At 45.1% G+C, this 26,458-nt stretch overlaps 1 long non-coding RNA gene across 2 annotated transcripts in view; it reads left to right on the forward strand.

Moving 5' to 3' along the window:
• The first annotated feature begins 211 nt into the window (after nt 1-211).
• Nucleotides 212-26,458, forward strand: part of LOC126502735 (uncharacterized) — an 87,729-nt gene continuing 61,482 nt past the window's right edge. Inside the window, exon 1 of one of the 2 annotated variants that reach the window (XR_007592037.1) lies at nt 212-284. This is a non-coding gene — a long non-coding RNA (uncharacterized lncRNA). The remainder of the gene's footprint in view (nt 285-26,458) is intronic. The other variant, XR_007592036.1, reaches the window with a different exon arrangement.

Below are 26,458 nucleotides of genomic sequence, written 5' to 3' on the forward strand. Positions count from 1 at the left end.
CCACTGACCACTTGGGCGGGCTCTTGGGGCCACTGAGCACTGGGGGCAGGCTTTTCCTGCTACTGACCTCTGTGGGCGAACTCTTGGGGCTCCTACCACTGTGGGCGGGTGTTGCGGGAGCTCCTTCAGCCAATAGCCGCTGAGATACCAATCCATTGGGGCGTGGTCTCTCTCCCTTTAAAAAAGCAGCCACTTCCCTCGTGCTCTCTGGCTTCCGGCTCCGATTCCAGTGACTAGGCTCCCTTCCTGATTGCGCAGAGGGCTGTTGTCTGGGACGGTGATCTGTAAGTTTTTTCCCCTTAAATAAATAACCATTCTTCCTATTAGTCATAATTCCAAACTGGTGTGGGATTGTTTGTGACTTACGCCTTCAGGCGGGCTCTTGGGGCGCTTGATCTCTGTCTTTCAGCCTATGAGCCTTTAGTTCCTTGCAGTTTGTCAGGTTTTGCTTTGTTCTCTTTCCCGTCTTTTGAGGTTCTCCCGAGGAACCAGTGTCTGTAGATGTTGTGCACACATTTTCTTTAAGTCGTTTTGGAATTTCCTGGCTGACATTTGGGTTCTGGTTCTTAGAGGAATCAAGTATCTGTGATTCATGAGTATCCAGATTGTCCAATACTGTTCATTGAAGCTGCTGGTTTTTTCTATGTGTGTTATTTTGTGGTTTTGCCGGGAACCAGCTGCGGCTGTGAGTTCCTGTATTCTCTATTCTGTGTCTGTTTGAGGCCTATATCCTGCTGTTTTGGTGGCTGCAACTTTGTAGCATATTCTGAAGTTAGTCAACGTGACCCCTCTCCCTTTGTTCTTTCAGCTCAAAATTGCTCTGACTGCTCAAGGGTTTTGTGGTTGCATTCAGATTTTAGGGTGCGTTTCTCCAGTTTTGTGAAGAACACCATTGGTACTTTGATGAAAGTTTTATAGACTCTGTGAGCTATTAGTAGTAAATGGACATTTTAACAAGACTAATTCTTCCAATCCATGACTTTAGAAGGGCTTTCTTTCTGTTTGTGTTTTATTTGGAATTTAAAGGTTTGCTTTCTAGAAGGCTTTTATTTCCTGGGTTAAGTTCATTCTTAAGTACTTTATCGACTTATCTAGTAGTTATCACAATGAGACTGCTTCATGGTATTTTTCTTTTAAAAACCATTTATATTTGCTTTTGTTTATACATATGAGTGTTTTGCCTGAGTGAGTATATGTGTACTGTGTGCTTTCAGGAGCTTTTGGAGGTCAGAAAAGGACATTAGATCTCCTGAACTGGAGTTAGACGCAGTTGTGAGCCACCAATGTGGGTGCTGGGAACTGAACTCAGGTCCTCTGCAAGAGCAGCAAGTGCTCTTAACAATGTGGCCATCTCTCCAGCCCTCATGGTACTACTCTTCACGAATCTTTGCTCAGCGTTACAATGCCCATCTTCTGCAGTAATGCCTGTCTTCTGCATAGTGCTCACCATGTGTAGGACACACTCACTCTACTGAGCCACGCTAAATTTGCAAGGTGGCTGCTTGAATTCCAAAGATGGAAATGCAACCCTTGGAGCAGCCTAGACTCAGACAACAGCTCCCTCTCAAGATGACACCCCAGGGTGTCGTAAAATCCTTCACGACCCCCTTGCATGGCCTCATATACACTGCTGGACTTGTCCCTGCTGGATGCGTGCTTGCAGTGCCGATGGCGATACCACATCCTGCTGCACACCGCTCATATTCACAGAAAGACTAGAGTAGTGGTCAGGTTTGTCATATCGTAGACAAGATAAATGGAAGACCATTGGAGATAGGAGGGAACAGGGGTAAGTTTGGGCACCTAACCCTCCTTCTACAACCACTGTGTCTGCCTCCAATCATAGACATTAATACCAGTGAAAGACAGTTGCCAACTTCCTATAAACTGAGCATCCTTAAGAGAGCAATGGGTTTGAGTGGCCAAGCTACTTTAATGTGTAGAAAGGGAACATTATTCATGTAGAGATCCATGGAGTTTGTCATTTCATAATGTTCATTGTTTTGCTTCAATATTGGACCCTGCATGCTGATCCTATATTCACGTGTGGGACCATGGCCACCTGCACCTCCAGCCACAGTGGGACACATGCACATGCACAAACATGGGGTCCCACGCACCTGCATTCCGCATGGAGCATAGTTCCATTTTCCTGCTGATATTTGTGGCTCCTGTGTTGCCGTGAACCATCTGTCTCTCAAATGGCATCTTTATGTTTCAAGCCCATCTCCAATAATCACTTCCCCTAAACACATTAGTGGGAAATGAGGTAAAAACAATAATTAAGCATGACTACCCACGGCATCGGGAGCCGACGATATCTGTGTTTTATAAATTAGAGATTCAGATGACAAAGATTGCTCTCACACAATTGCTGCACCAAGGCCTCTGCGCAGCCAGGGTGGAATTCAGCCTGGTAGAAAGGATGTTTGAGAACTTGATCGTTAAAAGAAGAAGAAGAAGGAAGTAAAGGCTTTGAAAGAAAGATAGAGATATTTCTAAAGCTGATATAGACCTGGCAGAGTAGATGACTCAATGGTTAATAGTTCTGACAGCCCCTGCAAAGGGCCTGGGTTCAGTTCCCAGCAGCCACATCAGACTGCTCATAGCCACCTGCAACCCCAGCTCCTGAGAATCTGAAGCCCCACCAGGCCTCTGTGGGCACTTGCAGGTACATGGTACACATAACCCCAAACATGTGAACACTTACACACATAAATAAGATGCTACTTTTTAGTGACACAGATGGGTCTAGGAGTGGGGATAGCACACATAGTGTTACTGGGGGCTGGAGAAAGCTCCCCTTCATCATGCAGGGCAAAACCTCTATGGGATCTACCCATGTTCGAGAGGGATGCGTGAATGGATGCGAATATACCACATCCATACTGAATATACCAAGGAACAGCAAGCCTTTCAAGATAACGATCTACAGCAAAAAAGGCTCAATAAATCAGTTTGATACTTAATAGCATACTAAGAAGCATAGTCCCCATGAAACAGAAAGAGACATGCACACAGGGTTAACCACAGTTGAGAGGTTCTCTGGCTGGAGAAGAGTAATTTCATAAGTGCCGTAGAGAGTGGAAGAGCAGGGTGAAGTCTGTGCCGGCATCACTATAGGCTAGGAGCTCCCTAAAATTCAATTCAGTGCTATTAATAATATATCTTTAAAAATGTAATAATTAGAGGCTAGACAGATGGTTCGGCAGGTTAGGGGCACTAACCTGCTTTTGCAGAGGACCCAGGTTTAGTTCCCATCACCCACATGCTGGCTCGTAACCCTCTGCAGTTCCAGTTTTAAGGGATCCTGTGCCCTCTTCTGCCCTCTGCAGGAACTGCACACACATGGTGCACAGTACAGCAGTACTCCTGGGAGAAGGCATGAATGATTCATGAGAAATTTCCCGTCAATCTAGTATCCCCAAATTGTATAAATATTAAAAGCCCCCTAAGTATGTAACAGGTGGACATGAAAACCAAAGATGACTTGGTGGCCGTAATACGACTCAGATTCCTGGATCTTCGTCAAGCAGCTGTACTGGCTTGTGATGGCGTTCCCATCAGTTATGGCTGTGCCAAATGAGGAAGGATTTTAATAGCAAAGACAGAGACAAGGAAATATCATATTCTTAGTTGGGATCAAAGAAATTCACCCCCACACAGATATAAGCCATGAAGCAAATCATTTTCATTGTAAAATAAATCTATACATACTGTTTTGTGAGATTCACAAATGACCCTCCACAAACACAAAATACCCACGTTTCTGAATAACTAAAATTTCCTCTGTGACACTGGGTTACAGAGAATAAGGAAGAGTTAGAGTGAAACACTTACATGAGAAGTCACATGTAAAAGCAGCAAGAGAACATCCTTGAGTACACACGTGTTAGATATGCTGTGTCCTTGTGTTTATGTACACATGTGATAGATATGCTGTGTCCTTGTGTTCATGTACACATGTGATAGATATGCTGCGTCCTTGTGTTCATGTACACATGTGATAGATATGCTGCGTCCTTGTGTTTATGTACACATGCGTTAGATATGCTGCGTCCTTGTGTTTATGTACACATGCGTTAGATATGCTGCGTCCTTGTGTTTATGTACACATGCGTTAGATATGCTGTGTCCTTGTGTTCATGTACACATATGATAGATATGCTGTGTCCTTGTGTTCATGTTAAAAATGCTCAGAGAAATAGCCCTAGTCAGCAATATGGTCCATAATCAAAAATTGAGATGACGTGGGAAAAGCTTATGAGTCTCTTCTGCTGTTCACAGTCCGTCCTGGGGAAATGTTTTATATGTGGTGATTTATCGCACTAAAGAATTGAAGCTGCAATGCTTTAACCAAATATTATAAAGAGATTAAAGAGCCATCGTCTCAAGAAGAGAAGACAACATCCAGGTCTTCGCCTACCACAGCAGTGTTAGAAGGGTTACAAGGATTCCTGGGATAAAATGTAAGGGACAAAACACTATGAGTTCACATAGAATATTTATTATGTAAAAACACGTAGGGAAATGGGCTTGAGGAAAAGCCAACAGGAACTCTGGGGCCTCTCCATGGAGATTAGGGCTGAGCTCTGTGCTTCTTTGCAACTTCAGAACTTTTTAGATCAACCCTGAGGATGGGGTGGATGAAAAAAGGCCTAGCGAATTAAAGTTGGGGAACTCAAAAGGACTTTGGAAATTCCTAAGGCTGTGGTTTATAACCACAAGGCCGTTTCTAGAATGCCCAGAGCGATATCCAGTGTTTCCAGAGTCAGCAAGTTGAGTTTATTTATACTGACCCGGTGCTGGTCACAATGACAACTCACTTGCTTACATCCCTTCATGCTCAAGTATTGCCGTCTGGAAACAGCATGTCACGTCTCGTAAGGACAGGCATACTGGCCTTTGTATGAATAGCTTTAATTAGCACAATTAGAGCATTGCTGTAGCGTGAGTGGTCAAGGCACCTGCTTTAGGGTGGGATAGGTCATTCTCCACACCCATGAGGACGTGGGCAAGATGTTTGCAGAAGCGCTCACAATGCCAAGTGCTGCGAGCCTGGAAGGGTCAGCTTTCAAATGTGATTACAAAACTTAAAAACTGAATGATTTCAGGCAAGTCAATTAACCTTTCTGTGTCTCTCTATTCTCCTAGAAGTGTGCTATAAGAATTTAATTAGATGCCATGTGTGGGGTTCCCGGCACACTGCCTGGCACATCAAACCCATTGTAACTATTGATTCTCTTTCCCCTGCCCTTGGCTTCAGCACCTGGGCTTCTGATGCCTTTCACACTCCGACCTTGTCCTCTTTCCTGTGCCCCACTTCCAGACACCCTGGAGCAGCGTTCCGTTTGCCCTAGATCTTGTCCGAGCGCCCTTCCCCATCCTGTGTTCTCACTGAGAGTATTGCAAACCCTCATGCAGCGGTCAAGGGTGCCCTCTGGTTCCTTGCAGAGCAGCCTCTGATTCACCCCAATCTCTTTGCCTCTCACTCTGCCAGCAGAGCCTCTATGGAGACCTCAGCAAGGTTGCCTAAGGCAGCAGGCAGCTTCTGGTACAGAAATAATGTCTGTGTTAGCTTGGCAGAAACATGGGCACCTTTGCTTCCCTTACCCCTTGGGTTAAGTCATGTTAGATGTTCGCTGACGAAGGAAGAGTGTGGACAACATTTTCTTTCTTTCTTCTCCATTTTTTTTTTTTTTTACTTTTGTGACAGATCAGGAGGAGGATAAGGTTTCAGGTGGTCCCAAAGCTAAGCTGACTCTTCTACTCAACTGCAAGGTTGTCTTCTTAGGGACAAGCAGGATGATCACAGTCCACATTGGCCGCCATTGCCTTGCTTTGGAAACATCTTTTGATCGTCTCTATAGCCTTCACAGAGTTCAAAGCCAAGCATCGTGCCTCGGTTACAACCCCACTCTGCCACGAGACATTTCCTCGTTGCCCAGCCTGCCCCCTCCCCCAGCCCTCACCAGGTACCTCCTCACTCCGCCGGCTACAAACTAAGACCTCTGTCGTAGGTAGGAAAGAGCCGACTCTCGACTCCTCTCATTAGTTGCATCATCTTGACAGTAATTCTCTCCTAAGTACAGGTTCTCTCATTTTCATTAAATTGGCGAACTGATAATTCTCTCTCTCATGGAAATATTGGGAGGGTTAAGTGGAACAAGCCAGACACACAACTTAGAAACATTCTTGTCTTGTAATCAAGTGTTTAACAAGCAAGTTCTAAGTTATGTAAAACAATTAAATGTTTCTTTTTTTAAAGATGCATTTTATGTGTATGAGTGCTTTTCTGGCTCACATGTCTGTGCGCCGTGTGCACGTGTGGTGCCTGCCGAGGTCAGGAGAGGCTGTCAGATCCTCTGGAACTGGAGTTACAGATTGTTGGGAGCTGCCTGTGGGTGTGGAGAACTAAACCCAAGTCCTCCATAGGAGCAGCAAGTGCTCAGCCAGCTCTCCAGCCCTCGCTGCAGGTTTCTACAAGACGAGATGGGTCATCTACCTACTCATCTAACCCTCGAAACCCTGGAAAAACCAGATCCAGTATTTTCCCTCAAGATGCTGACACCCTCCAAGGGCCACAGAAATGCAGACTGGTTTGCTATGAGGGGACATGTGTGGTGGGCTGAGGACCTGCCATCGTGGAACTGGTCAGGGATGTGACAGCTGGGACAGAGCACCCTCCTTTGGCTGCAGTGTTTCCTCCTCATTGTTCCGGGATGCTCGCTGAAGTCTCTGGACCCAGAGAAAAGATGGGAAGCTGTGGCTACACAGTGGTCTGGAGGGACTTGAGCAGTGTACTGCCTTCAGTGCCATAGCAGCTTCCTCTCTTGCTGAAAGGGAAGTGGGGCGGTTTTTCAGCACAGGCTGGGGAAGCTTCTAGGAACATTGCCAAGAGTTTAATTGATCCAAACTAATTACTCTAGGCTGATGGTGAGCTCCAACTCAGAATGGCAGAAGTTGAAGGTCACTTGGTACCTCCTCAATGCTTTTCACCCTGTGGGTCTGTCTTCATCACCCCAAACAAGGAGGGAGATGTCGCTGGAAGATATTTAGAGGAATCAGTTTCGCAGATGTCCTTTTCAATATGAGATTAACCGTAATACCTCTGAATCGGCCCACAGACTTTGGAGAGCATCTGAATATAGAAACAGTGTCCAATTAGCCGAAGGGATTACAGCAGCCTGTGAGCAATGGTCCTGGTGAGGGCTGCGAGCCTCATGTACGGCAGCTGGCCTTTCTCTGACACCAGCAGACCCAACGGTGATAGGACAACACATAGTCCTCAGGGACCAGGACAGTGTGGCGTCTCCTCATGGTCCTGTGACTGAGACTCAAGGGCATCTTCCTGCATCACCCGTTGACCCATGTAGAGTGTGTTTCTCCCAGTTGCCTACCTGGCAAGTCCCAACAATTCTGCCAACACATTGCTTATGTGTCTCTCACCATGGTTTCCTACCACCTAACAGGTCACCTTCTAGGGCCTAGATTTACTCCATCTTTTAAGGTTTTGCTTCTGTTTTGGTGTGTGGCTGTCACTGTTTTATCCATGCCACACCTGTAGTGTCAAGAACAGGCAGTCCCTTCTCTCTCCCTACACTCAACACGGAGTTCTTTCATAATTCTGTAATTATTTCACTGTTTACATTTTTCTCTTATTTCTGCTCGTAGGTTATCAACGTCTATTTTTAACTGTGTGGCATATCACTTATACAGCATTTTATTACACAAAGATAATAGCCGTCAATAACCTTATCAACGTATACAATAGTGCTAAGTTCTGAGTATGTTTTAACTTTTAAAATACTGTTTATTTAATGTGTAATTCATAATACATAGTTATGTTTATATAATTTACTTAATTGTAAATGTATACATTGATGCTTCTCCATCAGGGGAAATATATGATAAATTAAAAATGCATGAATACATCTGCTCTATAGAACATCAGTGTTTAGCCACGTGACAGCTACTCTGCAGAGCACCCGTGTTTAGCCACGTGACAGCTACTCTGCAGAGCACCCGTGTTTAGTCACATGACAGCTACTCTGCAGAGCACCCGTGTTTAGTCACATGACAGCTACTCTGCAGAGCATCCACTTTTGTCCCACTGGTCCTATAGTTGACCTTGAGCTGTGGTTCACTCCTGAAACCTAACAAAGGGAGAGTTGTCCTACCATACATTGCCAGCTCAGGAAAAGATTAAAGCTCAAAATCCCAAGCACAAATTCTATTTAGTGTACACTGTCTTTGTACTATCATAAAGTTCAAAGAAATCATGAGCTGAGGCCTTGCTCACTGAGGACCGCCTGCCGCCTAATGTTTGTGTGGCCGAGTTTAACAGCAGCTTGGTTGATTGCTAAATGTGCACAGGACGACTGGCTCAGATCACTGACCTGGACCTCGCTCCATGCCTTGCCCACCAACAGTGTTTCACAGGAGAGTTTACATTCCAGCGGGAGACTTCAAACTCATCCAGACACAGGCGAGATCAAAGAAATCTGGCCATCAGATCCGCCACTCAGCCCACGTAGGAGACTGCAGGTTTCGAGTCTACAAACGAGGCCCGTTTGCTGTGAGTTAGGCTCTGCTTTTGTAAGTGAAGTATGATTCTCAGAAACTACAAAAAGGTGGATTCTGCTTCTAATACAATATGCTGATGTTTTTCCTGGAGGAACTGAGTTACTGCTGTGCTAATTCCTGCCATTTTCTTGGTGTCTTCTCACACCTTTTGTGACTAATGTCCTGGCACTCTTATTTGTTCTGTGCCCTCCTGGGTGTATTTTTCTTCCTCTCCAAACTGAAGCATCCTCCATCGAGCTGGCTTGGTATTCATAACTTCCTGGAATCTATTTTTAAACATGGAAAGCTTTTTTCTCTTTTAATTCTAAGTGAATAGTTTTGTTGGGTATTATATATATTCTGGGTTGATGATAGTTGTGGTCTTTCGGACATAGAGTTTATCTTCCAGGTTCTTCTAGTTTTAAAAGTTTCTGGGTCATTCTGATGGGCCTGCCTTTTTAAGTGACTTTACCTTTCTTGGATCTTGTAATACCACTTCTTTATTCTGTGTTTTTAACATCTTAACTATTAAATATCATGGAGAGTTTCTATTCTGGTCCTGTTTGTTTGGTGGTCTATATGACTCTTGTATCTAGATGGTGTGGAAATTTTTTCTATGAGTTTATTGAAAATATTCTCCTCTCTATGCCTCCACTGTGCTGTTTCTCCTCCTCCTTCTCTCCTCCTCTTCCTCCTCCTCTTCTTCCTCCTCCTCCTCCTCCTCTTCTTCCTCCTCCTCCTCCTCTTCTTCTTCCCTCCTCTTCTTCCCTCTTCTTCTTCCTTCTTCTATGTCTACAATTTGAAGGTTAGTTCCTTTCATAGTGTCCCAAAGCTCGCCAACATTCTGCTTCAGGCAGGTCTAGTCATTCTACCTCAAGTAAGCTGCGACCAACACAGCCCAGAAAATCCTGGGAATCTGGGTGTGTATTCAGGAGGCCTGTGAGAGGTTCTGGTGAGCAGGCTGTAATCTTTAGGGTGAGCTGTAATACCATATGCCTGCTTCCTTGTGGACATCAGGTGGTAGAGGTTGGGCCTGATTTTTCAGATTAGCAAAACAAATGACAAAATGGAATTGTTCCACATTTTGGCTAGCCTCATCAATGCCTAGCCTGATGCAGGGCAGTTGGCTTCTTAGGTTATTTTCATATTCACCCCATTTTAATCTCACTTGTCACAGAGTTTGTAGAAAACTTTCACAAAATGAAAAATTAGAATAACCTCATCGTGTTATAAAAATAGTGTGACAGAATGGACCTTGAATGGGGGCCAGGAATTTTGCTTTAAAACTGTGACCTTCACGAGTCCTCCTAAAGCAGGTTGCCCTGGTCCTCAGGTCAGACGTTGCTAGTCATGCATGTCCAGTGGTTTCCAGTTAGGTCTTGGGACTTGCGAATAATGCATGGACAGACTGGAATATGTTTTATCTGGGGAGTGTGTAATCTTTCCTTCTCAGAAGACAAAGCAGTTGGTTGGAGTCACTCACAAGCTCTGTCTTTGGGGCACAAGCTTGGAGGTCATTTGTACATTCAGGCGTGGGATCTGGCGGCCCACTCTGGTTCTCTCCCTCCCAGGCTCCCCTCATTATTCCAGAAGCTGTGCTGTCCCTAGGCTCAGCCCACTGGTTCCTCAGGTTGGCACAGGTTGAGTGGTTGGGACTGACCAGCTCTGACACATCTCCTCCTCTCGGGGGATGGTCACAGACCCGCCTCCCTGCTTCGTCTCCTTTCTCAGCAACAGTAACGGGTCCATCTGGAGAAAGAAGTGGCAGACACAAGCTAGCTAACTAGAGGGGAATTTTAAAAGTGTGGCCAGGGAAAGAAAAGGAAGGGTGCTCCTCCCCCTGGGAGCAGAAGTGTTATTCCTGGAACCCACACTAAGAGCTCTATGGAGAAGCCATTTGGTAGGAACTGTGGTCCACATTCAGGAGTCGCAGGCACCTTGTAGTGGTTTGCCTGAGAGGAGACAAAGACCTGAACTTTCGTCCTGTGGTCTGTTCTGCTGCAGGGGGATTCTGCTGGTCTTGACTCAACCGAGGCTGGGGCATAAGAGAGAAGGGTGAAGCAGGGCAGAGTAAACTCCTGGACACAGGACAGGGACATGGGGAGGGGGAAGATGGATCTGAAGCAGCAGGGTAGAGGTAACCCAGCCTCCACCATCTGTCCAGCCTTCTGAACAGGGACAAGAAAGAATATTTCTATTCCAAACAAAGTCTGGGTGGGGTTTCCGCTTCAGTTTTACTTAATCTGCCCCCTGACCTTGATCATATTATTTAATCTGTCTGCGTCTCAGCGGCCACCTTTGCAGACTGATGATGATAATGTATACTGCCCAGGGTCTGGACTTTAGGCGACTCTTGGGACAGACGTAAAGCCCCTAGCATGTAGCCTAGCACACAAGAGTCCTGTGCAAATGACAAATATCCTTGCTGGGGCCCATCTTTCTGCTCGTGTCCTTAATCATATCTCTTCCCTCTTGCTTTTACAGCTTCATCCTCTCAGAGGAATGGTTTTCATTTCTCAGGAAACGTGTCTGAACAACCGTTTTCCTAATTCAACTTCAATTCAGTTCATAAAAACAAGTGTGGCTATTGGCATTTGACACTGCTTCTCTCTATTCCTAGGGGACCAGACCCTGGGGTAGGGTGCAGTCTCAAGCCAGAAGTCCACTCATTCTGAAGGGACCTGAGCAGATAATTACTTTAGAACTTAGCTTGGGTCAGATGACAGGGGCCCAGAGGAAGGTGATGCGTGTAACACCCAAATGGGGCAGCTACTCCAGCCATGGCTGGCTATATTAAGTCATCTGTCAGAAAGGACAGAGACAAGTCTGGGGACCGCTGCCTGGCTTTGAGAGTGATTAATTGCGCAGCATGAAGGTGTGTGGTTCACTGACCCTTTTCCATGGCGTATTAGCTACTCTTTGCTGCTGGAACAAAACACCATGCCTAAGAGAGGCTTACAGAAGATAGGGTTTGTTTGGGCTTGTGGTTCCATAATGGCAGGGAGGCCTGGCAGCGGGGAGCTGGGGAGGCGTGGCAGTGGGGAGCTAGAGCAGACACTGAGAGATCTCATCTTTAACCAGAACATGAAGCAAAGAGAACTGGAAGGTAGGTGAGGATATTAACCCTAATGCCTGCTTCCTCCCCCACCCCCCAGGCTCCACCTCCTAAAGGCTCCATGACCGCCAAACACCACCCCCAACCTGGGACTATGTGTTCAGACACCTGAGCCTCTGTGGGCGGGACATTGCTCTCATTGAAACCATGACGCCCAATGTTCTGAGTCAAAAATCTGCAAGCCACAGGAGCTGAGAGATGCTCTTCCCTGGGGATGTACCCAGTCGCAGCCCTTTGGTAGCTGTCTCCTTCCCATCAGAATAGTCAGCGGTTGGTAACACGGGCTCAGCGCACACAGGCTCCTTGGGTTAGTTATTAGGGCTGTCACAGCAAACTGCCACGGACTAGGTGGCTTACAGGAAACTCTTGTTCATAGCTGTGGAGCCAGAATGCTGAAGTCCAGGTGTAGGATCTGTTCTGAGTTGGTCTCTTCGGGGTAGCTCCCTTCCCGTGTGTCTCTTAAGAGTCTGCTCTCTGCCCTCTCTAAGCTCACACTTCTGTCTCGCAAGATCTCTAGCCATCCTGGCTTAGAGCCCAATCTAGCTGCCTCCTTTAAATGGAATGTTCCCGGAAACTTTCTACTGTCCCTCTAAAAGACCATGTGTTCAGGCTCTAGGAATTAGGACTCAGCATTTACATTTTGGAAGGATGTGACAAAACTCCTCATTCTTGCCGTCAGTTTGTAGAGAGCAAACTGAAGTTTGGCAACATCCTGGGTTATGTGGGGTCCCTTTAGCCAATAACTCAATAGATAGAACCTGGTCCCAGTCCTGGAAGTTTCATTCAGTGACAAGAGATGAACCACTGAGGCTCTGTCTCCCCCCTTATTTTGTGACTTTATTAGTTTGCCTTCATTTACGTATATGTCTTAGGACGTTTCTGCCATATAAGGTTTCCATGTTACCTCTCCAAAGGTCTTGAGTTTTAGCTGTCATTCCCCATATCCACACCCTTGGCCCTGTCTTCCCTACCCCTCCCCACTTGATTAATCTATTTTATTTCCTTTTCCCAGGGAGATCTATCTGACCCTCCCAGCCCCCATCCCTTACTTTGTACCTAACCTATGAAGTTCTATGGATTGTAGCTTGTTTACCATTGGCTTAACAGCTGATATCCACATTTAAGAGAGCACCGACCTTTCTAGATCTGGGCTACATCACCTGGGATGATTTTTTTTTCTAATTCCATCCATTTACCTGATGCTTTCATCTTTTTAAACATGTAGGTAGTACATCGTGTAAATGTACCACGTTTGCTTTATCCATTTTTCTGTTGAGGGACAGCTAAGTTGTTTTCAATTTCTGGCTATTATGTATTCCTTTTTTTTTTTTTTTTTGGTGTTTTTGTTTTTTTATTTTTTGTTTTTTGTTTGTTTGTTTTTGTTTTTTTGAGACAGGGTTTCTCTGTGGCTTTGNCCACCTAAGGGCTCTCCCTACAGAACCCTGGGCAGATGTTTTAGGTCTCTTTCAGGTGTACAGATCTTCTGGATCACAACGGGGAACAGAAAGATTTTTGGGGTTTTTTTTTTTTTTTTGAGACAGGGTTTCTCTGTGGCTTTGGAGCCTGTCCTGGAACTAGCTCTGTAGACCAGGCTGGTCTCGAACTCACAGAGATCCACCTGCCTCTTCCTCCCGAGTGCTGGGATTAAAGGCGTGCACCACCACCGCCTGGCTTCTGGCTATTATGAACAGAGCAGCAGGAACATGGTTGAACAAGTGTCTCTGTGGTAGGATGGAGCGTCCTCTGGGTATATGCTCCAGAGTGGTACAGCTGGATCTAGGGGTAGATCAATTCTCATCTTCCTGAGCAAGTGTCCTACTGGTTTCCATAGTGACTGTACAAGTTTACACTCCCACCAGCAATGGAGGAGTGTTGCCCTTGCTCCACATCCTCGCCAGCATGAGCTGTCACTTGTGTTAGTGATCTTAGCCATTTTAATAGGCGTTAAGAAGAAATCTTGAAGTAATTTTGATTTGCATTTCCCCGATGACTAAAAATATTGGGCATTTCAGAGATTCTTCAGCCATTTAGGTTTCCTTTTTTTTTGAGAATTTTCTGTCTAGATCTGTACCCCATGTTTTAATTAGGTTATATGTTTTCTTGCTGTCTGTTTTATTAGACATCAGATATGTAGTTGGTAAAAATCTTTTCCCATCCTATAGGCTGCTGTTTTGTCTGAATGATGGTGTCCTTTGCAGCACAGAAGCTTCTCAGTTCCATGAGGTCCCTTTTATTAATTGTTGATCTGAGTGCCTGTGTTAATGGTGTTCTGTTTGAAAGTCTTTTCCTGTGCCAATGAGTTTAGGCTATTCCCTATGTTCCCTCTTCTCCCAGGTTTGGTGTATCTGGTTTTATGTTTAGGTCCTTGGTCCATTTGGACTGTTTGTGTAAGGTGATAACTATGGATCGATTTGGATTCTTCTTAATTCAGCTGTCCAGTTTAACCAGCACCGTTTGTTGAAGATTCTGTCTTTTTTTAGGGCATGTTTCTGGCTTCTTTATAAAAAGAAATCAGGTGTCCGTAGGTGTGCAGATTTGTATCTGAGTCTTTAATTCTACTCCATTGATCCATGTGTTTTTACTGCTATAGCCCCATACAGTACAACCTGAAATCAGGACTGTGGGATCTTCAGGAGTTCTTTAATATTTCAAGATTTCTTTTTCTGTATTTTTCATGTTTCCATATGAAGCTGAAATTTTTATTTTAAGATCTGTGAAGAATTGTGCTGGAATTTTGACAGGGATTCCACTGAATCTGCAGATTGCTTTTGATAAGGTGACCATTTTTATTGTTAATCCTAAGGACCCGAGGAGATCTTTTCATCTCCCAATAGCTTCTTCAAGTTCTTCCTTCAAGTCCTTGGAGTTTTTGTCACACAAGCTTTCCACTTGCTTGGCTAGAGACACTCCCGGATGTTTTATATTGTTTGATACGTTTGTGAGAAGTGTTTCCCTGATTTCTTTCTCAGTCTGTCTGTCATCTGTACAGAGCAGGGATGCTGATTTTTGTGAGTTAATTTTGTATCCAGCTCTTTTGATGAAAGTGTTGATCAGTGGCAGGAGTTCCCTGGTGGGATTTTTAGGGTCCCTTATGTATAATATCAGATCACCTGCAAATAAAGATTCTTTGACTTCTTCCTTTCTAATTCACAGCCCCCTGATCTCTTTCAGTTGTCTTATTGCTCTAGTTAAGACTTCAGGGACTATATTGACTAGGCATGGAAAGAATGGACAATATTGTTCCTGATTTTAGTGAAATTGCTTTGTGTTTCTCTCCATTTAAGTTGATGTATTCTTTTCTTTGTCCTGTACATTTAGTGTTTTGATTTGATGTGCAGCAACTGAGGGGGATTTCTTTTCTGCTACAGTCTATTTGATGTTCTATGTGCTTCTAGAACGTTAGCCTAGAACCTTAATCTAGATTTTGTTGAAACTATTTTCTGTGCTTTTGACCTGGATTTCTTCTTTTTCCTCTATTCCGATTATTCTTAGGTTTTTGTTTGTTTGTTTTTGTTTTTTTTTCATAATGTCCCAGATTTCTGGATGTTTTGTGTCGGGATTTTTTTTTTCATTTAAAGTTCTCTTTGACTGAGGTATCTATTTCTTCTATTGGGTTTCATTGCCCGAGATTCTCTCATCCAATCTCCTAGTATCATCCTTAGCTCCTCAGCAGACCACCTGCTGAGGACTCTCCTCTCTCCCTGCTCCCAACTCCAGTGGATCACACATATCTTCTCTTCCAGCCTTCCTTTTTTCCTCTCATTGCTTTATCCCAGTCCCAGCCCCAGCAGGTATTCCCTGGGAATGCACAGACCGCATGGGCTAGGGAAGTAGGTAGCCCAACTGTGGGTCTTCAATGTTCCTCCTCCTCTAAATCCAATCCTGCGACCTCACCCCCATCTTGGTATCAGAGTACTTGCTGTGGCCTGCCCCTCCTCTCTGCTCCCATCTTCAAGGATCGCACAGACCCCCTGAAACCTTCCTTTCCACTCATTTGCTATCCCAGTCCCCAGCTCCAGTCCAGCCAACACTCCCTGGGAGCCCACCACCCAAGCCTGCCAGAGAAGCAAGTAGCACAGAGAAGCAGGTAGTAGATAACGCCCAGGCTTACTTCCAGCTCTGGAGCAGACTATCTTCGGTGGCCTCTCTCCTCACTCTCTGTCCCCGTTACCTGGGGGCTAAGCAAATCCTGGTTGAATACCCTGTTTTACTCCCTCTTTTAGACCCTCAGAACCCTGCTCCCCCTCCATTCTTAACTGTCTGCTCCCAATACCCAGAAACACATTTACCCAGAACCCCCTAGTGGCTATTCCTAGCAGGATCCCATAAGACTTCCCCAGGCAACACACAGCCCACACACCCTACTAAGAACCAGAGAGAGCAACAGAGACCAGGGAAAACAATTCCTGCCCAACAAAAATGAGATTAGATATCAGCACTTAGAACTAGAATCTTCACAAACCCAGATGCCTAGATGCCAGTGTAAAAACACAATGAATAGCAACCATGACAATATGTTCCCACTGGAGCCCAGCATCCCCACCACAGCAGGCCTGGAGAACTGTAAAAACCTTAAAGTAGACTTTCTGAATATGACAGAGGTCCTCAAGGACGTAATGAATCCCTTAAAGAAATCTGTGAAAACACACACAGTGGAAGGAAATGAACAAAGCCATCCAATACCTGAAAGTGGAAATAGAATCAACAAAGAAAACCCAAATTGAGGGAAATCTTCAAATAGAAAATCTAGGAACCCAAGCAGGAACCTCAGAGGCAAGCTTCAGTAACAGCATACAGGAGATGGAGTGAAACTGGGGGGTTGAACTTGGAGGAGAGGGAAGATCTGAAGCCAGCCTACCTGCTTCACTGGCTCATGCCGTAATTAACTTTCTAACCAAGAAGTCTTGCTGAAGACAATCTCCTTTCCCATCTTCTCTTGAAAGTTTTTTGTTTTGTTTTGTTTTTGTTCTTGTTTTTGGCTAGTGCCCATGTATGCTGTCTTAGTCAGGGTTTCTATTGCTGTGATGAACACCATGACCAAAAGCAAGCTGGGAAAGCAAGGGTTTATTTGGCTTACACTTTCACATCATGGCCCATCATCGAAGGAATTCAATTAAGAATGCAAATGAGTAAAAGAAGCTGGAGGCAGGAGCTGATGCAGAGACCATGGAGTGGAACAGAGCAGGCACATTGGCAGGGCAAACTTGTTTTAAGGTCAGGAAGGCCTTGCTTTAAATCTAGGTTTCTCTGATGCCTGTAAAGTTTTTGTTTGTTTGTTTGTTTACATTACATAGCTATGAGGAAGCACCAATTTACTTCAAAAAAGGATGATGGGTATCAAAGAGCCTCCATATGGAGTTTGTTTTCAGTGTAGCAAAGCTAGCCATTTAGACATTGCCTGCTGACTGAACCAGGAGGGCATAAAGAAAAGTGACTGCTGACCTTTGCCAGGACAGGGTAGGACAGTCCTTCAAAAATTCCTACTTCACCAAAAAGTGTGTCAGATATTCTAAGCCTGTAGGCCAAAGATGGATGTCCCAATGTTACAGAGGAACCTTGGGTAGCTGTCCAGGAAGCCAGTTGTGTTTGTCATTTCTTGGAGTTTTTAAACTTGTTTGCTCTGAATTTCCTGTTTACTAAGGTAATGTTATAACCTTCTGAGATCTTTGATGGAGTTAAAGACAACATAGTCATAGTAATAAATTTTCTCAGTTATGATAGAAGGCAAATTAGGTTCAGAGCTTTGGACTCATCAGGATAGAATAAATAATGAAGTATTTTCCTTCAAATATGCCAAATATAAATGGACTGAACATTGCAAATATTCTTACCTGATAATTGTTCTTACTGTTACAGTTTTATTATGTTAGAGTTAAAAATCTTTCTTTCCTTTTTTTTAGACAAAAGGGGGAAATATGAATAATCTTTTTGTACACTGTGAAGATGTATCTTTGCCAGGCCACCTCTTTATTAGGTTAACAAAAAAAGCTAAACGGCCATAGCTGGGCAGGAACTATAGGTGGGGCAGAGAGACAAAGAGGACCGTGGGAAGAAGAAGGGAAGAGACGCAGAGAGTCTCCAGCCAGAGACGGAGGAAGCAGGAAAGCAGCATGAGCAGGACAGGGTAAAGGTGAGAAAGCCACGAGGCAGAAAGTAAATGGATAGAAATGGGTTCATTTAAGTTATAAGAGCTAGTTACAAACAAGCCTAAACTCCTGGCTCAGCTTTCATAATCAATAATAAGCCTCCATGCTGTAATTTGGGACTGGCGGCAGGGGCAGAAAAATCCACCTATGCAAGAGCCCAAAGCTTGGGCTCTGGCTGCTGCTTTGGCTTCTGGCATGGTCAGTTGACTTCTGCTTCTGTTTCTGAAGCCTTGCCTCTCTCTTCTAGAGAGTTACGTGTATCATGTGGGGCCTTCTGCTCCTTCCTCTTGGCCTTTTCAGTCTACGGGTATTAAGGTGGGAATGCCTGTCTGAAATGAGGCTGGTGAACTGCAGTTCCCAGCTCCTGTGCGTTTCTTGCCAGGTGTCTCTGCACCGCCATTGCAGTTCCTCTCTGCTGTTTTTTCCTCCTCTCTGACAGTAGAGTCCACACAGTCTTCTTTCTCAGATACACAGTGCTGCAGGACGGGACTTGAGATGACAAGCCAGGAGAGGCTGAGTGGACTCTCTTGAAGCTAATTCTGTATTTGTGGCCATAGACTCAGGGGAGACAAAGCATCGGTTTGAAAAGTGGCAGCCTTTCTCTTTTTCCAAAATGACTTGCATTTCTTAAGCCAGGCTTTGGAGGACCTGGGAGCATCCTCCTCTACAGATCCCATCAGTGATCCGCCAGAAAAAGTGTCCTAGATTTACTCAGCTCTGAACTGAGAGATGAGGTGCAAAAACCTGACTTTGGACTGCTTGGAGGGTTTACCCTCTGACTCCAGCACTTTCTTGCCCAGCCCAGAATAAGTGGGCTATAAAAAAAGATTGTATAAAAGGAGAACCTTCGCTGAAGAAGAAATAAAGAATGCCATACTCATATACATACACCACACACACACACACATACACACACTAACAAATATTAAAGGCAGGAGAGCTTCATTTTGTGTGCAAGTGCCTCAGAAACTAGTAACATTGAAGAATAGATATCGCAAACGGCGGCACAATGCCAGGGTTTATTATAAGGAGGAGATCTGATGGCCACTTATGGGCAAGTCCCACACTGCACATGGCTGTAGGGACATGTATTTAAGGTCCACTGTCTTTGTCTCTGTCCCTTCCACGGACTCTCACCCAGCACTAGTGCCTTTTCAGTGCACTGTGTCCAGGTGGATCCCCAGAGGGTGGGCAGAGCGGTCACCACACAAGAAAGCTCAATGAGGAAAATACGGGACAACAGCAGAACCTGAGGTCCTTACACTTTCCTGCCCTTTGGCCTCCCCGACTCTCCTCAAAAGACACAAAGTGAAAACACTAATGCACACTGGTGACCTCCGGAGAATGAAGGGGTCGTGACCTTAGGTTGTTCTCGATTGAGCTCCTACATCTCCAAAATCACTCATCAAACAGGTCAAAATTTACACACCCTACCAAAACCCATGGCAAAACTCACGTCAATCCAAAGAAACAATTTAAAGATAAAAGCTTTCAAACCCTCCCCGCCCCTTCTCTCCTAAAGTCACTGGTCATTTTCAAACAAAAGTCAGCACCCTTATTCCCATGTTAAAACAGAACAAACAAACAAACAAGAACCCACAGTGAAGTGACTATGACTCCCAGAGCCTGGTCCACCCGGGCACAGTGCTGCCACTGGAGACCAAGGCAAATGACGTTTCTCCATGGGACACTGAACAAGACCACACTACTCGCACATAACTGTCCCAAAGCTCACTGCCAGCAAGTCCTGTGTGAAGTACATTCCGGATAACCAGAGGCCGCCTTGAAGGTTAATGCAAAGATGAGGAGGCTCACTTTCCCCACAAATTCCACCCAGCCTCACCACGTCCTCCTCCAAACACTCACATCCAGCTCGCTCGCTCTCGCTCTCTCTCTCTCTCTCTCTCTCTCTCTCTCTCTCTCTCTCTCTCTGGAAACTCACCCACAGCGATAACGTAGCTGTCACAGACTTAGAGACTAGAGTACAAATAATCTCCCGCAGATAGATGACACCTCGGATATCTCCACCCCTGAGACAATGGGAGACGTCACATTATCTGTGTTTACACGAGAACAGATTTCTTCTATTGCTTATCTATCCTGTGGAACCCAAACTCTACATTATCTATAGTAGTGGGGATGTTTTGCTGTTAAAATAAAACCCAGGCTTTTTTTTAATACTGTGTTTACAATGATGAATTATTCCACTCCGACACCGCCATTGCCTTTTTTCTGTTAGGGCTTCCCACATCAGTGGGACAGAAAGGACGCTTGGTGAGGCTTGTGCGCACGTCTCGAAACACAAGGACAAGCAGCTGGCCCTTCGCACTGTAAAGGCAAAGTAGGGACATGTGTTGGTTGTGGGGAAGGCACGTATGTGAAGCCCATATGTCACCTGTGAACTCCTTCTCCAACTAGTAATTTAACATGGAGAACGTTTATTTCAACACTGTTTTTGTTTTTAAACATGGACAAATAGTGTGGCATTTTGTACAATGTAAAGTGGTTAAATCCAGCCAGTTATCAGCACTGCCTTTTACTGAGGGATCATACTTTCAACAGATGTATGCACTTGTTATGTGTGTATCTGTATGTATGTCAGTGTGTGGGCATGTGTCTGTCTGTGTGTGCATGTGTATATTTCTAGAAGTATATGTGTCTGTGTGTGAATGCACATATATGTGTCTTTTTCTGTGTGCATGTCTCTGTGTGTATTTGTGTATATGTGTATGTCTATGTATGCATTTATGTATATCTGTTTATGTGTGTGTGTCTGTGTATGTGCACATATATGTATGTTGTGTGTATCTGTGTGTATATGCCTGTCTGTGTTAAGTATATACGTCTATCTGTGTATGTGTATTTGTCTGTGAGTCTGTACATGTGTGTGCATCCATGTGTGTATGCCTGTCTGTAAGTGTGTATGTCTATCTGTGTAAGTGTGTTTGTCTGTGAATCTGTGTGTGTGCGTGTGTGTGTGTGTGTAAAGAGATCAGGGGAAATTCTTCGTTGGTCTCATCTGTTTTGGGAACAGAGGCAGGTGGATGTCTGTGAGTTCAAGGCCAGGATTTTACTCTTCTGCTAGCCCAATTGGCTAAAAACTTAGTTACAGGGGCACAAAGGCTGCAGAGTAAGCTAAGACATAGTCTCTGTCACAGGGAGGCACATCCACAGTTAAATTCAGGGGATTAAATGTCATAGAAGAAATAACAGGGATTACAGAAGAAGCAGGGCTCAGCCACACCTCCACTGAAGACCAACTCCAGCACACTACAGAGAACCTTTCTAGATATTTTACTATCCATGATATTCCTCACCGAGGGAATCGCCTGCGTGCTCTTTCCTGATATTTTACTATCCATCCTGTTCCCCACCGAGGGAATCGCCTGCGTGCTCTTTCCTGTTCCGTTCTCAGTTCTTCTCCGTTTGCCCCACACTATTCTTGCTTGCCCACGACGTGAACGCTGATCCACACTCCAGAACCCTGTGGGGCTCAGGAAAGCCCTCTTAAAATATTCCTTTTCATCCTCTTTGAAGTAGCTCGTGCTTACTTATCAATTAAATTTGTTCTTTGGCTGTTCGGGGTCCTGAGAAAAAGTGAGAGCTGAGTGTTCACCCCTAAACGGGATGTCTATTCCCCACCCACGCCATCTGAGAGCGGAGTGTTCACCCCTAAACAGGACGTCCATTCCCCACCCACGCCATCCCGACAGGTTCAAGGAACACTGAGGACAATGAAGTAGCAAGGGTGTGAGAGACGGAGGTGAGAAGAGCCATGTCTTCCAGGCATGACATGACTTTTTGCAATCATGAGCTCACAGAGCTGCAGTAACCTACTCTCGAAAGGCTCCATCAGTCAACAGTCATGGATGGGAGCTGCTAGGGCCCTAACTCATCCTGCTGAAACAGGACCCGTGACTGGAGAGATGGCTCAATGAAAAGCAGCTGATACTCTTCCTAAGGAGCCAGGTTTCCAGCATGCGCATGCGTGTTGGGCAGCTCAACGATCTGTAACTCTAGACCCAAAGGGATCCAACATCTCTGGCCCCCAGGGCACCTGTATTCATGCGCATGTACCCACGGGACAAGAGAACACATAGTGGAAAATAACATAAACATAAAATGAGAAACATTTTCCGTGAATTGATTTCTCAGTGGCTTTTCTCACTGGCAAAAGAAAATGCCCTTGAAATATTGTTTTACACACACACACACACACACACCATATTCTTGCTAATTGCCACAGTTTATGTATATCAATAGCTTATTTAATGATTCCTCTAGTGAGAGAGGTGTTAATCTTGATAAAAATAAGTTTTCTTTGGAATAAATTCCAAGACACAGAATATTTGGACAAAGTGTTGTGAGCATTTAAAACGCTGCTGAGAGTTCCTAACTGCCTTCCCGGAGGCAATGAGTATCCCAACGGCCACATGAGAGTACGGTCCCTTCAGTGATGCTGGACTATGATCAATATGTTTAATTATTTCCTATCCAGTGGATATCAAATGTGAACTAATTGTTGATTTAATTTCCGTTTCCCTGATTACTAGTCAAAATGAACCACGTTTTATGCATTTAGAGTCCGTTGGCATTTGTTTTTATGCTAATTGCTAATCTGTATTCCTTCTCTATTTTTCATGTTTTGGAATTTATAGGAGCTTTTTATGTATTTTGAATATTAATCCTGCTATAATTTGTACCATAAACATTTTCTCTTAGACTGTTGCTTTTTTCCTCAGAAATTTATTATGAAAACTTTCAAATATTCAGTGGTTTGAAAAAATTCTTTTTAGCTTTCTTTATAGGAGCTTTTGTATACAATTTAATTATGTTACACATCTGTAAGTGGTGTTTTTGTATACAATATTTAATTGTGTGTTACACATCTGTAAATGGTGGTTCTGACTACAATTTAATTGCGTTACACATCTGTAAATGGTGTTTTTTCACTCCTGGTATTTTTTTTTATCCTATCCACCTGAGGGCTTAATTTATTCCAAAATAATCCGACCCACATGAGCATAATATTAGCGCCTCAAATGGAGAGTTCTTTAGAGCATCTCATTGTGTGTGGGCCAGAGGGCGGTGGGTGTCTAATTTCCTCACATCAACAGCATTGGGAGAGCAAGCTCTCCCGTTGAGACAAAGCATCCATTCCTTTATCTAACTATATGAAACCCATCTGTCCCAAAGGCTTTTTGTACACATGGAACCGTGTCTGAATCCTGTTCTGACATCCTATCTGTTGACATCCCCAGCCCCATAGTTTTAATCATCCTCTTTGCTTTATAATTGGTAGGTTATGTATATCACTCGCTATTTTCTTTCACCATTTTTCATTTTAATTTTTTTCTGCCTTATAAACTTAAAGAAAAATGTATTTATTTTATGTGCATGTATGTGCCTGAGTGTATGCGTATGTTCACATGCATGAGGTGCATGCTCATGGCAGAGGGTGTGGGGTCCCCTGGAACTGGAGTTACAGATGACTGTTGCCGTGAGAGATCCATCACCTGACTGTTCTGTTCCCAACTCGCCATTCTTGGGTCACTCCTAGCAATGGCCGACGCTGAGGAAAGAGAGAGGGGGGTTATCGCTTGACCCCATCACCCATCCTTCCCCACGTCCCCACTTCTATCCTATAAGCGCCCCAGCTTGTAAGCAGATGGTGGGCACAGGCTCCAGTTACCTTACCTGCTGCTTCAGCTAGGGTTTCTATTGCTGTGCTAAACACCCTGCCCAAAAGTGATGCAGGAAGGGAAGAACTGATTTCAGCTCACAGCTCTCAGGTCACGCTCCAGTGAGGGAAGTCAGGGAGGAACCCAGTACGGGAACCTGGAGGCAGCAGCTGATGCCGAGGCCATGAAGCAGTGCTGAGAAAATCCCCATCATTTTCTCATCCTGTGTTGTCATTCAACCCAGAACCCGCCTGCCTACGGAAGGCTCCATCCACAGTGTGCGGGGCCCTCCCACACAACCACCAATGAAGAAAATGAACCTGAAGATGTGTCTTCAGGCCAACCTGAGGAAGGCGTTTTCGCCACTAATGTTTTCTTTTCCCAGGTGTGTATAGGTTTGCATCAACTTAGAAAAAAAAAACAATCAAGATACCTAAAGAATTATTAATTTCATCCACCTCACAGAGGGTTGGTGGTGATTAAATAACACAGTTTGTGTAGAATGTTTACAGTTAATTCATGGCAGTAACTTGCACGAGTGATCATTATTCTATAACTTGTATTAATCATTTGCATTCATAATTATCAGGCCAGGATGAATGACACAGCTTGCCATGTAGATCCTGCCCCACCACAAACAGAGCCGGTGCCTGGCTCACAGCAGGCAGCTCACCTGCCATCCCTCTGGGTGCTGGAGCGTACGATCCACCAGGTATTCGGATATTGCTAAGTGTTCCTTCCCAGTGAATACCGTAAATGACGCACACGCAGACCCCAGGCGGTAACTAGTTAAGGACACATGGAGAACGGATTAAGCCAGAAACGAATGGGAGTCCTCAGCTAAGACAGGGAGAATATTCCATCCACACTGTCGGGCTCAGCCTGGCAGGGCGCCTGAGATGAGCGCACAAGGATATGACCCAATTTTCTGAGACAGTGGGGGCCTTCGGTTCAGTTGAATTAGGAAATGGCTCATTACAGCACTGCTAGAATTTTCCACAGGATAAGTGTCTCAGCCAGGGTGTCCATGGCTCTTCAAATTCCCTTGTCACATTTTCTGTCACAGAAACACAATCACTGACTTCTATGCTCTCTCGGGCTAACATCCCGGGTTGCTTCACCATCCTCCATGTCTTCTTTCCATCCAGGCCAGAAAAGCAACTACGAGATTACAGGTGGCTGGGCTGTGAGAACTAAGGGTGCATTGGGCCTTTCGGAGGTCTCCCCTGTCCGCCTGATTCCGACACTGGTTTCCAGGGGCCACACCAAAACACACCCATGTTCACAGCAGAAGTCTCTGGCTTCAAACAGAGGACTTCCTGGCTAAGACATCAGCTAGTCCGCTTCCACTTGGTGGAACTGACCTGACATGGTCAGTCATGGTGAGTGGAGAGGGCCTACCTGAGGGTTCTCAAGGGCCAGTGTGTCCTGTCAACCTAGGCTTGCTTGAATTGCTGTCTTTGCTATGAATGCCTTGCCCTCACTTCCTGTCTACTTCCTGCGTCAACCTTTCATGTCTTTCCCAACTGCTATTTTAGAAATACCAAATCTTGTTAACTTCTGAAGGGCCTGCACTAAAGCGTGGTCATAAACTCCGTAGCGGAGGTAGAGAGGGCTGCTGAGCGCAAGCCAGAATTTTGACTGATTTCATTCACTGGCTTATATTGTTGCCCTAGAAAATTGGGCTGGTGACTCTGTCAGAAATCAGTGCATTTCTCTGGTACAATTTCACGAATGAGAACATGATGCTAAGCACTTTTGATGGTAAGGATTAACTGTGAACTTGACAGGCTCTAGATTCCCCGGGGAGACTGGGCGAGCATGCCCGTGGATGATTGCCTTGATCCAGTGGGATAGTCCACACCTGGGGGTTGGTGCCGTTCCCTGGCTGTGAGTGGAGAAAGGGAGCTGAGGGGTAGCATTCAGCTATCTCTGTGTTTGCAACGGTAGACGTGATGTGCTCGTTACTTCAAGCTCCTGCTGTCTTAAGCTCCCGGCCATGACAGACTGCACTCTTGAACTATACTTCTGAAGCATGCACTTTCAGCCACGATGGGCTGCACCCGTGAACTGGGAGCCAGAAGAAACCCTTCACTCTTAAGTTGCCTCTGTCGGGCAAAAAAAAAAAAAAAAAAAAAAAAAAAAAACCCAGCACCAGGAAAACAATCAAAGACAGTACTTACCCAGATTATTTCACTACGACTCTTACAGGGCAACAGTGCAATCTCCACATTGTATAATGAAGAAACAGAGGCATAACTAAACCAACGTACCCCTAATCATAGTCAGTAAGCCGGAGTCAACACCTCAAACTGCAGCTGTCTGGTCCCCAAATCCAACTCCTTGCTCTTAATCCTGCACTGCCACTGCATTTGTGGCTCCACTATACCTGAGCTGACCTGGGGAACAGCCTTTATGAGAACAAAGTTCCCTGCCTGCTTGCTTCAGTGACATATTCCGACGCCCCCTCTATCAGCAAACGGTCCTTCTAGTTGTGCCCAGCTGATGCTGCCCGTCCTTCTTGGAGACCTTGGTCCGGTTCCCACCACCTGCAGTAAGTAGGATATGGATCAGGCTGAACCTTTGAAATATCACAATTGCAAAGGCTGAGAAAGGAGCGGGACAGAGTTAGCGCAGCAGCTGTGGGTGCGCCAGCCTTGGGATCTCAACCTACGATTTCCATGTCTTGGGAGTGAGTGGCTTTCCTACGGCCAGATGTTTGGTTCACCTCCACCTCTAAGCCAGCACCCTTTCCTGTTCTTCAGAGTTAGAGTCAGGAAGAGGGAAATAGTCTTCTCACGACCAGGGGTCACCTTCCAAACCACTTATTGGCCAGGATGATGGGTAGTGTGTGTCCCTTTTTCTTCCAGCAGGAGGCTCATCACCATGGGCTTAGGAGGAAAACTGCAGAGATCCAGGGACAAGAGGAATCTCCAGGGATCATCCCCCAA

The sequence above is a fragment of the Alexandromys fortis genome, unplaced genomic scaffold (genome assembly GCF_014885135.2).
Source record: "Alexandromys fortis isolate MF-2015 unplaced genomic scaffold, M_Fortis_MF-2015_v1.1 scaffold_1, whole genome shotgun sequence".
NCBI lineage: Eukaryota > Metazoa > Chordata > Mammalia > Rodentia > Cricetidae > Alexandromys > Alexandromys fortis.